Consider the following 17282-nt stretch of genomic DNA (forward strand, 5'->3'; position numbering starts at 1 on the left):
TGAATCTATAAATTACCTTGGGCAGTATGGCCATTTTCATGATATTTGTTCTTCCTGTCCATGAGCATGGAATGTTCTTCCATTTGTTTGTGTCCTCTTTTATTTCGTTGAGCAGTGGTTTGTAGTTCTCCTTGAAGCGGTCCTTCACATCCCTTGTAAGTTGCATTCCTAGGTATTTTATTCTCATTGAAGCAATTGTGAATGGGAGTTCACTCATGATTTGGCTCTCTGTTTGTCTTTTATTGGTGTATAGGAATGCCTGTGATTTTTGCACATTGATGTTGTATCCTGAGACTTTGCTGAAGTTGTTAACATCTTAAGGAGATGCTGGGCTGAGACAATGGGGTTTTCTGTTTTGTTTTGTTTTGTTTTTTTGAGATGGATTCTCGCTCTGTCACCCAGGCTGGAGTGCAGTGGTGCGATCTCCACTCACTGCAAGCTCCACCTCCCAGGTTCACGCCATTCTTCTCCCTTAGCCTCCCGTGTAGCCAGGACTACAGGCGCCTGCCACCGCGCCTGGCTAATTTTTGTATTTTTAGTAGAGATGGGGTTTCACCGTGTTAGCCAGGGTGGTCTCGATCTCCTGACCTTGTGATCCGCCCATCTCGGCCTCCCAAAGTGCTGGGATTACAGGCATGAGCCACTGCGCACGGTCGATAATGTGGTTTTCTAAATATACAATCATGTCATCTGCAAACAGGGACAATTTGACTTCCTGTTTTCCTAATTAAATACCCTTTATTTCTTTCTCCTGCCTGATTGTCCTGGCCAGAACTTCCAACACTATGTTGAATAGGAGTGGTGAGAGAGGGCATCCCTGTCTTGTGCCAGTTTTCAAAGGAATGCTTCCAGTTTTTGGCCATTCAGTTAGATATTGGCTGTGGGTTTGTCATAAATAGCTTTTATTATTTTGAGATATGTCCCATCAATACCTATTTTATTGAGAGATTTTAGCATGAAGGGCTGTTGAATTTTGTCAAAGGCCTTTTCTGCATCTATTCAGATAATCACGTGGTTTTTGTCTTTGGTTCTGTTTATGTGATTGATTACGTTTATTGATTTGCGTATGTTGAATCAGTCTTGCATCCCAGGAATGAAGCCAACTCAATCGTGGTGGATAAGCTTTTTGATGTGCTGCTGGATTCGGTTTGCCAGCATTTTATTCAGGATTTTTGCAGCGATGTTCATCAGGAATATTGGTCTAAAATTCTCTTTTTTTTTTTTTGTCGTGTCTCTGCCAGGCTTTGGTATCAGGATGATTTTGGCCTCATAAAATGAGTGAGGGAGCACTCCCTCTTCTTCTGTTGATTGGAATAGTTTCAGAAGGAGTGGTAACAGCTCCTCTTTGTACCTCTTGTAGAATTCGGCTGTGAATCCGTCTGGTCCTGGACATTTTTTGGTTGGTAGGCTATTAATTATTGCCTCAATTTCAGAGCCTGATATTGGTCTATTCAGGGATTCAACTTCTTCCTGGTTTAGTCTTGGGAGGGTGTATGTCTCTCCTAAGACTAAACCAGGGAAGGAATTTATCCACTTCTTCTAGATTTTCTGGCTTATTTGCATAGAGGTGTTTTTAGTATTCTCTGATAGTAGTTTGTATTTCTGTGGGATCGGTGGTGATATCCCCTTTATCATTTTTTATTGTGTCTATTTGATTCTTCTCTCTTTTCTTCTTTCTTAGTCTTGCTAGCGGTCTATCAATTTTGTTGATCTTTTCAAAAACCCAGGTCCTGGATTCATTGATTTTTTGAAGGGTTTTTTTGTGTCTCTATCTCTTTCAGTTCTGCTCTGATCTTAGTTATTTCTTGCCTTCTGCTAGCTTTTGAATATGTTTGCTCTTGCTTCTCTAGTTCTTTTAATTGTGATGTTAGGGTGTCAATTTTGGATCTTTTCTGCTTTCTCTTGTGGGCATTTAGTGCTATAAATTTCCCTCTACACACTGCTTTAAATGTGTCCCAGAGATTCTGTATATTGTGTTTTTGTTCTCCTTGGTTTCAAAGAACATCTTTATGTCTGCCTTCATTTCGTTATGTACCCAGTAGTCATTTAAAAGCAGGTTGTTCAGTTTCCATATAGTTGAGTGGTTTTGAGTGAGTTTCTTAATCCTGAGTTCTAGTTTGATTGCACTGTGGTCTAAGAGACAGTTTGTTGTAATTTCTGTTCTTTTACATTTGCTGAGGAGTGCCTTACTTCCAACTATGTGGTCAATTTTGGAAGAAGTGCAATGTCATGCTGAGAAGAATGTGTATTCTGTTGATTTGGGATGGAGAGTTCTGTAGAGGTCAATCAGGTCTGCTTGGTGCAGAGCTGAGTTCAAGTCCTGGATATCCTTGTTAACCTTCTGTCTCGTTGATCTGTCTAATGTTGACAGTGGGTTGTTAAAGTCTCCCATTATTATTGTGGGGGAGTCTAAGTCTCTTTGTAGGTCTCTAAGGACTTGCTTTATGAATCTGGGTGCTCCTGTATTGGGTGCATATATATTTAGGATTGTTAGCTCTTCTTGTTGAATTGATCCCTTTACCATTATGTAATGGCCTTCTTTGTCTCTTTTTGATCTTTGTTGGTTTAAAGTCTGTTTTATCAGAGACTAGGATTGCAACCCCTGCTTTTTTTTTTTTTTTTTTCCCAATTGCCTGGTAGATCTTCCTCCATCCCTTTACCTTTGGTCTTTGATTTTGGTCACCTACAGATGGGGTTTTGGTATAGATGTCCTTTTTGTTGATGTTGGTGCAATTCCTTTCTGTTTGTTAGTTTTCCTTCTAACAGTCAGGTCCCTCAGTTGCAGGTCTGTTGGAGTTTGCTGGAGGTCCACTCCATACCCCGTTTGCCTGGGTATCAGCAGTGGAAGTTGCAGAACAGCAAATATTGCAGAACAGCAAATATTGCTGCCTGATCCTTCCTCTGGAAGCTTCGTCCCAGAGGAGCACCTGCCTATATGAGGTATCTATTGGCCCCTACTGGGCGGTGTCTCCCAGTTAGGCTACATAGAGTTCAGTGACCCACTTAAGGTGGGAGTCTGTCCATTCTCAGAGCTCAAACACCATGCTGGGAGAACCACTGCTCTCATCAGAACTGTCAGACAGGGACGTTTAAGTCTGCAGAAGATGTCTGCTGCCTTTTGTTCAGCTATGTCCTGCCCACAGAGGTGGAGTTCATAGAGGCAGTAGGCCTTGCTGAGTTGTGGTGGGCTCTGCCCAGTTCGAGCTTCCTGGGCACTTATTTTACCTACTCAAGCCTCATCAATGGCAGATGCCCCTCCCCCAGCCAGGCTGCCACCTCGTAGTTTGATCTCAGTCTGTTGCACTAGCAGTGAGCAAGGCTCTGTGGGTGTAAGACCCACTGAGCCAGGCATAGGAGAGAATCTTCTTGTCTGCCAGTTGCTAAGACCTTGGGAACAGTGCAGTATTTGGGTAAGAGGGTCCTGTTTTTCCAGGCACAATCTGTCCCGGCTTCCCTTGGCTAGGAAAGGGAAATCCCCTTACCCCTTGTGCTTCCCCAGTGAGGCGATGCCCCACCCTGCTTTGGTTCACCCTCCATGGGTTGCACCCACTGTCCAACTAGTCCCGATGAGATGAACCAGGTATCTCAGTTGGAAATGCAAAAATCACCCATCTTCTGCATTGATCACACTGGGAGCTGCAGACCGCAGCTGTTCTTATTCAGCCATCTTGGAAAACAAGTCTCAGTCAGATGGTTTTAATGTCTAATTTTTTATAACTATTCTAAATAAGAATTCACTTAATATATGCGTTAGTCTATTCTTGTGTTGCTATAAAGAAACACCCGAGGCTGGGTGATTTATAAAGAAAAGAGATTTAATTGTCTCATGTTTCCGCAGGCTTCAAGGAAGCATAGTGCTGGCATCTGCTTCTGGTGAGGCCTCAGGAAGGTTACAATCATGTTGGAAGGCAATTGGGATCTAGCATTTCACATGGAAAGAACAGGAGCAAGAGAGAGAGAGGGAGGAAATGCCATGCCCTTTTTAAAATAACCAGATCTCAGATGAACTAACAGAGTGAGAACCGACTCATCATGAAGGTGATGGTGCTGAGCCATTCATGAAAGATCTGCCCCCATGATCCAATATATCCCACTCGGCCCCACCTCCAAGATTGAGAATTACATTTCAACATGAGATTAGGAGGAGTCTAACACCCAAATCATATCCTCCCCCTTCTGGCCCCTCAAATCTCATGTCCTTCTCACATTATAAAATACAATAATCCCTTCCGACAGTCCCCCAAAGCCTTACCTCATTCCAGCATTAATTCAATCAAAAGTCCAAAGTCACATCTGAGACTCAAGTTGAGTTCCTTTTACCTACAAGCCTATGATATCAAAACAAAACAAGTTATTTATACCCAAGATACAATGGTGGTACAGGCATTGGGTAGACATTCTATTCCAAAAGGGAGAAATCAGCCAAAGGAAAGAGGCAGTTGGCCCCATGCAAGTCTGAAACCCAGCAGGGTAGGCATTAAACTTTAAATTCCAAAATAATTTCCCTTGCCTCCAAGTCCTGTATCCTGGGCATACTGGTACAAGATGTGGGTTCCCAAAGCCTTGGGCAGCTTTGCCCTTATGGCTTTACAGAATGCAATTTGTGGCTGCTCTAATGGGCTGGAGTTAAGTTCCTGTGGCTTTTTCATGCTGAGCTTGCAAGTTGCTGGTGGCTTTACCATTCTCAGGTCTGGAGGGTAGTAGCCCTCTTCCTACAGCTCCACTTGGCAGTGTCCTGCTGGGGACTCTGTAGGATCTGAAAACCCACATTTCCTCTCAGCACTGCCCTTGTACAGTTTCTCTGTAGGGACTCTGTCCCTACTGCAGGCTTCTGCCTGGGCACTGAGGCTTTCCCATATATCCTCTGGAATCTAGGTGGGAGTTGCCAAGCCTCCTTTACTCTTGCATTTTCTACACCTGCAAGCTTAACACCATGTGGAAGCTGCCAAGGCTTACAGTGGTTTGCACTTTCCAAAGTGGCAGCTTGAGCTGTACCTATGGCCCTGTGAGCCATGGGTGGAGCTGGAGTGGCTAGGATGCAGCGAGCGGTGTCCTAAGGCTAAGTAGGGCAGCAATGCCCTGTGCCTGGCCCCTGAAATAATTCTTTCCTCCTAGGTCTCTGGCCTGTAATGAAAGGGGCTGCCTCAAAGATTTCTGAAATGTCTTTAAGGCCTTCTTCCCATTGTCATGGATATTAGCACCTGGCCCTCTTAGTTATGCCAGTCTCTTTAGCAAGTGGTTGGTCCACAGCCTGCTTGGATTCTTTCTCTACCACAGAGCCAGGATGAACATTTTCCAAGCTTTTATGCTCTGCTTCCCTTTTAAATATAAGTTCCAACTTATATTTAAGTCATTTATTTGTTCCTGCATCTGAAGTAGGCTGTTAGAAGCAGCCATGCTACATCTTGAATAATTTGCTGCTTCGAAATTTCTTCTGCCAGACACCTTAAGTCATCATTCTTAAGTTCAAACGTCTGCAATTTCCTAGATCAGGGACACAATACAGCCAAGCTTTTTTGCTAGGGTGTAACAAGGGTGGCCTTTGCTCCAGTTCCCAATAACTTCCTCATTTCCATCTGAGACCTTCTCAGCCTTGCTCTCACTTTCCATATTTCTATCAGCATTTTGGTCACAACCATTCAAACTTTCCCTCATCTTCCTGTCTTCTTCTGACTCCACCAAACTCTTTCAGCCTGTTTCTTACTCTGTTGCAAAGCCAATTTCACATGTTCAGGTGTCTTTTTAGCAATGCCTCCCTCCTCTGTACCAATTTTCTGTGTTAGTCCATTCTTGCGTTGCTATATAGAAATACCCAAGGCTGGGTAATTTATAAAGAAAAAAAGGTTTAATTGGCTCACAATCCTGCAGACTTTACCAGAAGCATTGCGCTGGCATCTGCTTCTGATGAGGCCTCAAGAAGCTTACAATCATGGCAGAAGGTGATGGGAGCCAAGATGTCACATGGAGAGAAGAGGAGCAAGAGAGAGCGGGAGGAAGTGCCATGCTCTTTTAAACAACCAGATCTCAGGTGACTGACAGAGTGAGAACTCATTCATTACAAAGGAGATGGTGCTAAGCCATTCATGAAGGATCTGTCCCATGATCCAATACTTCCCATTAGGTCCCACCTCCAACAATGGGGATTACATTTCAACATGAGGTTGGAGGCAACATCTAATCCATATCACCATATATGGATTAATTCCAGTATTAGGTTTCTTAGTGTTAATTCAGGCTAAAGAGTAGCAATTAAACAGGAGTAAAGACTGACATATATGTACTGAGGTCAAAATGTGTTATTGATGTACCAAGTGGCAATTAAAAAATCATATTGATACTTTGCACCACAATTGTTTGTGGGTAAAGAATAATCTTTATTTGGAATAGAGGCATTTGATAGGTAAATGTCAGATAAATGGCCGATACCAAAGCCTGGGTGTAGATTGGGACATTGCTTTACAGAGGAAAAAAAAATTAGTGTTCTTCAATGTGATTTAAAGATGAGAAAAGGAGAAAGTTGAGGTAAGGGAAGGGGAGGAAAAGATAAGAGGATAAAAGAGGAGGAGGGGGGACAAAAGGGGTCAGTGGAGGAGGTGAGAAGGGAGAGGGGGAAGAGGAAGAAGAAAGAAGTTGGATGGAACACTGGAGGAAAAGAGTCTACAAAGGACTTCCTAGAAATGTGCAAGTCATTGTGGGCAGTAAGTGATATGATCGACCCCACTGATTCTGTAGAATCTACAAACTTTGGCTGGTGGAAAATTATGCAAAGGCTGGGTTTCACATCTATGTTGGTGCTGGTTGGTCAGTGATAACATAGATGAACATTCTTGAGGCTCAGGGGATTATGGACCACAGAAATTTTCAGTAATTCATAGAAATCTTGGCATGCCAGGTCATGCAACTTGAGCTCAAGGCAACCAAGATCTCAAGGGGCAGGATGGTTTCCAAGTAGCAGCATCCAGGTTATGTAAAAATGTGTGTGTGTGTGTGTGTGTGTGAGAGAGAGAGAGAGAGAGAGAGAGAGAGAACATATATGGGGAAAAAAAAGAATTGGAGGATGGAGAGAGAAATTGGTTATGCTTATGAAAAATTCAACTAAATTTGTACCTTTAATCCTATAATAGTCACATTTCATGCAAATAAAATATAGAATCTCTTTTAGTTTCCTCCCTGTTTCTGGTTACTAGTTGCATGTATTGCTCAATATCCCCGGCAAGTAACATTCAGTCATAGGAAACTCAATGCCATTGGGGGAAAGTCCTTTCCATTTGTGAACACTTCTGTGGTTAAGAAGTTCTTAATATTGAACTAAACTTTTCATTAAATATGTACTAAGAGTCTACTAAGTGGCAGGCACTACTTTATGTTCTGAAGATACAAAGTCCTTGCTCTCATCAGACTTATCTTCTAGTGGGTACAAATTCTAGATGAATAAAAGATAACTATGGGCTGGGGGCGGTGACTCAAGCCTGTAATCCCAGCACTTTGGGAGGCCAAGACGGGCGGATCACGAGGTCAGGAGATTGAGACCATCCTGGCTATCACGAGGTCAGGAGATCGAGACCATCCTGGCTAACAGGGTGAAACCCCATCTCTACTAAAAAATACAAAAAACTAGCCGGGTGAGGTGGCGGGCGCCTGTAGTCCCAGCTACTTGGGAGGCTGAGGCAGGAGAATGGCGTAAACCCAGGAGGCGGAGCTTGCAGTGAGCTGAGATCCGGCCACTGCACTCCAGCCTGGGCGACAGAGCGAGACTCCATCTCAAAAAAAAAAAAAAAAACAAAACAACAACAACAAAAAAAACACAAAGATAACTATGATGCCAGATGGTCACACTGAAACACACTTAGGTATACTATACCAGCAAATAATTAAAAGGAAAATAAATCTCAGTGTAGAAATATGGACTATAGATATAAATTTATAAGTGTACAGCTTATAATTTTCTTCAGATGATGAGTATAAATGGCAATGAGAAAAGCCCCAAGGCACTCCACTATCAATATTCGGGGCAATGTGGGGGGACTAGAAAAGCAGCCAGACAGCTGCAGATTCCAACTTCCATTTCTGTCCTCTAGAATAGAAATGCTTCTTCAGCAAAAAATCAGTTTTTACCTTTGAAGATCATCATTCCGCACTGCATAGTGGAAATTGAGCACTTCTTAACTGTGGTGGGATCAGTTAAGCACTTCTTTCTTACAACTTAAGTGTGATCAAGTGGCAGTGGGACCGAGGATCTGCTGGAGCTTGCCCAGGTAGAAGTGGCAGCAACAGCAACAACCTGCATCCACTGGCAGGGCAGAGGCTACAAGGCATTAACGCCAGATCAGTGCTAGCAGCAGATGAGACCAGAAACATACACCTGATTGCCGTGACAAATATTGTAATGCTGTATTAGCTACTGGAGCTAATTTCTGTATGACTGTGTGAACATAAACAGCAACAGAAGTTGAAAGAGAATGGAACCTGCCCCCTGTTGGCTGAGTCCCACCTCAAATGAATGGTGAGATTAGTAATCATCCCAGCTGGTATAATACTGAATTGTTTGAATGCTGAAACAATTGTTTCAAAACCAACTCAAACTGTTCATTGAGAGCCACTCAGTGTGCTGTGGGGGCAGGGGGGAGGGGGAGTGGAGGGAGGGAGGGGAAGAGGTAGATGGCCAGTAATGGAACTGTACATACTCCCCGTACCCTGCCCCACCCCAAGCTGGTATGACTTCAGGTAAACACAAATTATACTGCGAATCACATCTCTGCAATTCCATTCTTGAGCTATTGGATGCCCTGATGAGATACATTTAAACCACAAATCCGAACTATTGGGATCTGCTTGAATTCTGAGACTATTATCCAATTTACTGGCTATCAAGCCAGAGATTCCTGCTACCTATAAAAACGATGCCCAGTGTCCTCAGCCAATCTACTCTTAATCATATTCACTAAATATTAAGGAGAGATTTGATATCAGACCCTGTCCAGAGACATTGTCCAAATCTTCTACAGGGAGAAAAGAACCAATTTAACAAATATCCAGTTGGATTGAACATCAGATGCAATGTGATACTATCATTCCACCTGTTTGTGTCTATTTTACCACAAAAATATTGTGAAAGGCTTGCCAAGTGTTTTAATGAAATCCAAACATCTGCAGGCTTACCACCAGTCTCATCGGCTTATCAAAACAGGAAGTGGGTGTGTTGGGCCCAAATCGTTTCATATGAATGCAAGTTATCACCTGGCAACCACTACTTCACTATCTAAAAGTTCACATGGCACTCTTTGACAGATTCATACTAGGATCTTGCTTAAGATGGTTAATAAATGCCTTCAGTCTAAATTGCCTGCAGAATCTTCTTTCTTCTCCTTTTTGAAAATTAGAATATTGGCTCATTTTCAGTTCTTCCACTATTTTGTGCGATTTTCAAAAATAATTACGTCTGCGCTTAAGTAATATCTTCTGCAATGTTTTTGAAAGTCTTTGTCCAAGACAAGAAAGAATTATTTAGAACTTCCATTTGCTTTGTAATAGCCTCCTCCTTAATCCTGACCTCTGTTTCCTTCTTACTAATGTTTGCCCCATCCTACTCCACCAACCTTGCAGAGAAGTCACGCTGGTCTAGGAGAAGCACTAACCAAGTAGCTGCTGCTAGAGGAAGGGACCAGAAAAGCTGAAACTAGAACACGATAGTCTGATTTAATTGAGAACAGTGAAGGGCAACGAGTCTGAGCTAACATCCACCAGAAGAAGGGTCGAGAGTCCAACGCACGGCAAACAATGAGAAGATCAAAGTCAGGATTCAAAAGCAAGCCAGGACCAATCATGTATGGCACAAAGCTGTTGTGTTAAATATGATAGCTACTAGCCACATGGGTATTTGAGCACTTGAAATGGGGCTAGCACCACTGAGAAAATAAATTTTTAAATTTCAGTTTAATTTTTATTTATATTTAAATTAAAATTGAACCAATGTAAGATATTTGTGCATTAATACAACTCCATTGGTTTCATAGGGCTACATTTCACTTTTACTGTTGCATCACGTAAAATGTCATTGTGACATTGTTCTGTGCATTGTGCACATGTGTTTCAAGTCATATAAACACCAGTCTGGTTGGTGTCCACAAAATCATTTAAGTGATTTTTCCTATGCACCCACATAACATTGTAACATGATTATTTGAGTGTTTTATACAGGTTGCACAAATTAAATTGATACCTATATAAATTGTAACTGGTAATTAAATAAAAATGCTTATTATTATAACAGAATTATATTTTGTTCTAATTTTAAAAGCAAGTATGGGAAAAAATTTAAGATTAAAGCTAAGACATACTAGTGATGTAGAATCGAATGGCAATGCAGAGCCTACCAGTACTACAACCAGAACAGTAAAGAAAATAAAAAACTGGAAGAAAGTATGTCTTGAAGTTTGCAATGAATGGAAATTGCAATTTGTTGTGGCAGAGCAAAACAAAAAAGCTGTTTGCTTGTTGTGTACAAACTTTTACAGGATACTAAAGTAGACAATATTAGAGATATTTTCAGATACTACATAGCAAGTTTGATGTTTCCTCTCAACAGTCAAAAATAATTGAAAAGAATAGATTAAGTTAGTCACCTGAAATCTGAAATAAATCTCTAACAAAAAATATTTTTGAAGGTTTTAAATGTACTTTATTTTTTCAATACTGCCATATTTTAATGGGTTCATAGTACTTTTACTTCACATCAATTATGGGTTGGTTTTGAAACAATTCAGTATTATACCAGCTGGGATGATTACTTATCTTTCCATTCATTTGGAGTAAGATTCTACCAACAGGGGGGCGGGGTCCACTATCTTCCAATTTATGTTGCTGTTATGTCCACACAGTGATACAGAAATTAGCTCCACTAGCTAACACAGCATTACCGTATTTGGCATAGCAATCAGGTGTATGTTTCTGGTGGCTATGCTTTGTTGTTATTTGCTAAATGCTTCAAACTCAAAAATGATTTAGTGTATTTTTGGCTAAGGGAAACATTGCAAAACTGAAGCTAGAACAGCGGCAACTGTAGTTGCTGGTTTGGTGCAACTTCACTTCACATACCCTTGTTTCAATTTTTTTTTTTTTCTCCTGAGACAGAGTCTCACTCTGTCGCCCAGGCTTGAGTGCAGTGGGGCGATCTCCCCTCACTGCAAACACCACCTCCTGGGTTTAAGTAATTCTGCCTCAGCCTCCTGAGTAGCTGGGATTATAGGCATGCACCACCATGCCTGACTAATTTTTGTATTTTTAGTAGAGACGGGGTTTCACCATGTTGGCCAAGATGGTCTCCATCTCCTGACCTCAGGTGATCCATCCTCCTCGGCCTCCCAAAGTGCTGGGATTACAAGCATGAGCCACTGTGCCCAACTCCCCCAAATTTTTTAAAAAAATTATGCTTAACAGGATCTGGGCTTGTAACTTTAGGCGGTGATTAAATGGCTTGGATTCTGGCATACAAAAGAAAACCATGGGGACATGGTAAAATACATTATTATTATAGTTATGGAAATTGTTAGAAAATTATTAGGAAAAGAGTAAAAATGATATTTCACAAAAAGTAAGATATTTTAAATTATGCCACCAAACAATTGCCCATAGCCTACAAGCCCTTTTTAAGAATATCAAGTTAATTGATTAAAATTTTGAAAAACTGCAAGTGTTTTCCTTTACCTTTAGATAAGTCATGCCCAATTAATACTTTGGGTATATTTCATCTCAAAGAACTTCCAAATTTATGAAATGTTGCCAACTTGTAAACTAAAAGGTCAAACTCATGGTATAGAAATATTTGAACCTTTAATATTGTCAAAGAAGAATTTCAGCTAGTTATGAATTTATGGAATTTTAAAATAAGAGATTGATGTCTTCCTTCCTTCCTTCCTTCCTTCCTTCCTTCCTTCCTTCCTTCCTTCCTTCCATCCATCCATCCATCCATCATAAATACATACTGAAAACATTTGTGCTCAGTGTTCTGAATCAGGCTCATAGAAAGCATAGTGGATACAGTTATGAAAGTTGTGCAATATATATATGCAAATACTTTAGATCGATGCCAGTTTATGGAATTGTGGAAAGAAGTAGAAGATACTGACTAGAATGATCTTGTGTTGTTTTCCAATGTTTGTCCAAGACCCAAGCAGGCAGACACACAGGCGGCTGGACGTCAAGAGGAAAGCACTGGCATAGGAGCACACCAGGAGGCTGACAGGCCACTGACCACTGAACCACACGAAGTTCGTCTGGGACAGTCAGAGAAGAGCCCAAGTCCGCGGAGCTGCCCGACTCCAGGGGAAAACCATTTCTCTTCTGGCTCCCCTATCTGCTGAGAGCTACTTCCACTCAATAAACCCTTGCACTCATTCTCCAACCCCACATGTGATCCTATTCTTCTGGTACAGCAAGGAAAGAACCCTGAGATACAGAAAGCTGTCTTTGCGAAAAGGCAAGGGTCTAATTGAGCTAACATAAGCCGCCTATGGATGGCTAACCTAAAAGAGCACCCTGTAACACATGCCCACTAGGCCTTCAGCTATAAACATTCACCCCTAGACACTGCCGTGGGGTCAGGGCCCCATAGCCTGCCTGTCTGCATGCTCCCCCTAGAGGTTTGAGCAGCGGGGCACTGAAGAAGTGAGCCATTCTCCCTGTTGCAAGCCCTGCGAGGGGGACAAGGGAACTTTTTCCACTTTTTTTTGTTTTTTTTGAGACAGAATCTTGCTCTGTCACCCAGGATGGAGCACAGTGGGGCGGTCTTGGCTCACTGCAACCTCCACTTCCCAGGTTCAAACGATTCTTCTGCCTCAGCCCACGGAGTAGCTGGGACTACAGGTGTGCGCGACCACTTCTGGCTAATTTCTGTATTTTTAGTAGAGATGGGGTTTCACCATATTGGGCAGGCTGGTCACGAATTCCTGACCTCGTGATCCACCCACCTTGGCCTCCCAAAGTCCTGGGATTACAGGCATGAACCTCCACGCCTGGCCCTTTTTACATTTCAATAGTCCTAAATATAAAAGTGAATATCACAAAGCTTCTAAAAGAAAATCTTCATAATCTTGGGATAGGCCAAGTTTTCTTAAACAGGATATAAAACACACTGAATATAAAAATATTGTAAGTTGGACTTCACAGAATTAAAATATTCTACTTATCAAAGGAAAGTATTAATAAAGAGTAGAGACAAGCCACAAATGGGGAGAAACTGTTCACAATGCACATGTCAATGACAGGACTCAACCCAGGGAAGATAAGAAATTCCCTTAAGTCAATCAATTCAATTTAAAAATTGGAGGAAGATTTGAACAGGTACCTCACAAAAGATGATATCTAAAGTGTTGAGAAGCATATGAAAATATAATCAACATCATTAATTAACAGGGATAGAAAAACTAAAAGCATAATGGGATGTCACCACATACCCAAAAGAAGAGCTAAACTTAAAAAGGCTCACAATACTAAGTCTTGGGAAAGATGTGTAGCAACTAGAACTCTTATACACTGCTGGTGGGAGTGTAAAATGGTGCAAAGACTTTGTAAAACTTTTGGCCATTTCTAATAAAAATAAAACATACACCTACTCAATGGCAATTCCATATCCAGCTATTTAGCCAACAGGAAGAATTCATAGGTTCACCAAAAGAAAAACTAACATGGGCCAGGCACAATGGCTCACACCCGTAATCCCAGCACTTTGGGAGGCTGAGGTTGGCAGATCCCTTGAACCTGAGTTCAGAAGTTTGAGACCAGCCTGGACAACATAGTGAGACCTCATCTATATTATTAAAGAAAAACAAACAAACAAACAAATCTAAAATGTTTATAGGTTCTGGGCTGGGCGCAGTGGCTTATGCCTGTAATACTAGCACTTTGGGAGGCCAAGGCGGGTGGGTTACCTGAGCTCAGGACTTTAAGACCAGCCTGGGCAACATGGTGAAACACCACCTCTACTAAAAGTACAAAAAATTATCTGGGTGTGGTGGCACGAGTCTGTAGTCCCAGCTACACAGGAGGCTGAGGCATGAGAATCACTTGAACCTGGGAGGTGGAGGTTGCGGTGAGCTGAGACAGCAACACTGCACTCCATCCTGTGCAAAAAAGTGAGACTCTGTCTCAAACAAACAAAAAAAAGTTTATAGGTTCTTTTCACAAGGGATTGAGTCAGGGAACAACACAAATGTATCTTAGCAGAAAAATGGAAAAATATAGTAGGCCAGGCGCAGTGGCTCACGCCTGTAATCCCTGCACTTTGGGAGGCCAAGACCGGTGGATCACCTGGGGTCATGACTTCAAGACTAGCTTGGCCAACATGATGAACCACGTTTCTATTAAAAATACAAAAAATTAGCTGGGCGTGGTGGTGCACACCTGTAATCCCAGCTACTCAAGAGGCTGAGGCAGGAGAATCGCTTGAACCTGGGGGGCAGAGGTTGCAGCGAGCCGAGATCGTGCCACTGCACCCCAACCTGGGCAACAAGAGCAAAATTCCATCTCAAAAAAAGAAAAAAAAAGAAACTATGATATATTTATACAGTGGAATACTACTATACAATAAAAAGAACAAATCACTGATATACATTACAATATTGATGAAACTAAGAAACATGTTGAGTAAAGGAAGCCAGTATGAGTACACATTATATGATTTCATTTGTTTAAAGTTCAAGGACAGACAAATGAGATCTAGGGTGATAAATCATAACAGTGATTGTGGGAGGGGGAGGGGTGGTGGGGGCATTGTAGCTTGGTACTGACTGGAAAAGGGCATGAAAGAATTTTCTGAGGTAATGGAAGGTGTTCTTGGTCTTGATCTGGTTGATGGTTATTAACTGAGTACATTCATTTGTCAAAATCAGAAAGCTACACACTTTTAATATCTGTGTACTTTACATGATATCAATTATATTTTATTAGAGTACTATCAGTATAAAATAAAGTAAGCCACCATTTGTGAGGGGTAAACTGCATCATCTTGACTACACCTTTACATTAGAGGAGGTTTCTTTGTAAATTTGGTCTTTAGCGCTCATTCAAGGCTGATCTAATTGTATTTTATTTGCAAGATGTTATAAAGTTATCAACAGACCAGGAAATTCTCAACATTTACAAGGACTCTCAGATTTACTTTGGAATCAGAACAGCATGTTCCCTGTTAGATTTCACTTTCACTTTCAGTTCTAGATTCCTGGGTTTCTTTATACATAAAAATCTAAAAACTTACAGTGAAAAAGCATTAGGCTACAACTAAAGTTGTTACAACATTATGTGAAATTGCCTCCAGAGAAAAAATATTTTTAATAATAATTCCCCCCAAGGGAAACATACTTTTAAATTGATTATTTAATAATAGGATACTGAAAGCATATCGCTCTCAGGGATTGTCAGAGTTCCAAGCTAGGAATGGGGTGAAAAACTCTGTCATTCACACCTTGCTCATATACTGACAGTAGAAAAAAAACTAGAAAACTGAGAGGCCAAGTGTGGTGGCTCATGTCTGTAATTCCAGCACTTTGGGAGGTCAAGGCAAATAGATCACTTGAGCCCAGGAGTTTAAGACCAGCTGGGGCAACACGGCAAGGCTCTGTCTCTATAAAATATACAAAAATTAGCCAAGCATGGTAGCCCATGACTGTAGTCACAGCTATTCAGGAGGCTGAGGTGAGAGGATGGATTGAGCCCAGTAGGTTGAGGTTATAGTGAGCTGAGATTGTGCCACTGCATTTCAGCCTGGGTGACAGAACAAGGCTCTGTCTCAAAAAAATAAAAATGAAAAAACAAAACCACAAACAAACAAACAGACCTAGAAAACTGAAGATAGTAATGGCTATACAGTATGTGTCTATCTTGTCACTTTCCTCAAAGGTTTCCTTGTGTATTTCTGTCGTGAAAAGAGTATTTGGAGCTTGGAATTCACTGGCTTGGAAGAAAATAAGAGTATTTGGAGAGAAAATACATTTAGGCTGCGCTTGCTTTGGCAGCACATATACTAAAATTGGAACCATACCGAGAATATTAGCATGGCCCCTGTGCAAGGATAACAGCTAGATGCTGAAAGGAAAAGAGGAGCTTTTGTTATAAAGTATGTGAGATATACAAAGAGTTAGAAAGAAAATGCAAGGTATGTTACACCATTAAAGATATGGATGCAGGTTTAGAATAGAGAAAGCCTAAGTGGATAGTTTGGATAGATTGGCTCCATTGTTGTTAGTCAGTAAACAAAGGTTTACTGAGCACCTTTGAGCAGACACTCTACTAGTACTAGAATAACGCAGTGAGCAAATACATACACATTTGCCCAGACACATTTATCTAGAGAAACTATTTTTTTTTAATTGTGCAAAATGTTGCAAAGGAGACATGTTAATTTGCTTCCAACCTAGTAGGCCTGACCCTAGCTCTCATGACCAGTTTGAAAAACGTGGGACTCAGTCAATTCAAGGTTTTTTTAAGCCATGGTCTTTATTTGTTTTTATTTATTTACTTTTTTGGCAATGGAGTCTTGCTCTGTCTCCCAGGCTGGAATGCAGTAGCGAGATCTCAGCTCACTGTAATCTCTGCTTCCCGGGTTCAAGCAATTCTCCTACCTCAGCCTCTCAAGTAGCTGCGATTACAGGCACCCGCAACCATGCCCCGCTAATCTTTGTACTTTTAGTAGAGACGAGTTTTCGCCATGTTGACCAGGCTGGTCTCGAACTCCTGACCTCCGGTGATCCACACACCTTGGCCTCCTAAAGTGCTGGGATTACAGGTGTGAGCCAATGTGCCTGGCCAGCCATAGTCTTTAAATTGGGGTAAGTGTGCCCCTGGGTTTTTACAAAGACTTACCAACAGGGAGGTGGGAGCTCAAATAGTTTTAAGGAATTAATAGCCTGACTCTCAACTTTCATATGTAGTTTCTCCTAAAACTGATCTACTTGAAAACAAGAATTGTGAAGTTTGCCAGGGTTGTTTTGTCTTCTCATCTCCCTTTTCACAATGGTTCTCTGTCTTCTCTTAAAAGACAGGCTTACCTCTCACCTACCATGAGTTTTAAAATGGTATATTTCTCTGGGTGTCGAAGTCTCCTGGATGATTTGAAATAATTGATCGGCATGAGTGTTGAGAAAATGAATAACTCTAATATCTGGGTATAGGGTTGCCAGGTAAAATACAGAACACCAAATTGAATCTAAATTTCAGATAACTAATGAATAATTTATTAGTATAGATAGGTACCAAATATTGCACAATACATTCATATACTAGAAATGCAT

The 17282-nt window shown here is 41.3% G+C and overlaps 1 long non-coding RNA gene and 1 other non-coding gene across 2 annotated transcripts in view; both read left to right on the plus strand.

The window, feature by feature from the left end:
• LOC144334451 (uncharacterized) overlaps positions 1–12400 on the plus strand; it is a 43522-nt gene extending 31122 nt beyond the window's left edge. The window contains exon 3 of the long non-coding RNA XR_013404268.1: positions 12164–12400. This is a non-coding gene — a long non-coding RNA (uncharacterized LOC144334451). The remainder of the gene's footprint in view (positions 1–12163) is intronic.
• Positions 12401–15991: 3591 nt separating this feature from the next.
• Positions 15992–16099, plus strand: LOC114672478 (U6 spliceosomal RNA). The gene has a single exon (XR_003722893.1). It is a non-coding gene; the product is annotated as a U6 spliceosomal RNA (small nuclear RNA).
• Positions 16100–17282: the final 1183 nt, after the last annotated feature.

This window comes from Macaca mulatta, chromosome 14 (genome assembly GCF_049350105.2).
Source record: "Macaca mulatta isolate MMU2019108-1 chromosome 14, T2T-MMU8v2.0, whole genome shotgun sequence".
NCBI lineage: Eukaryota > Metazoa > Chordata > Mammalia > Primates > Cercopithecidae > Macaca > Macaca mulatta.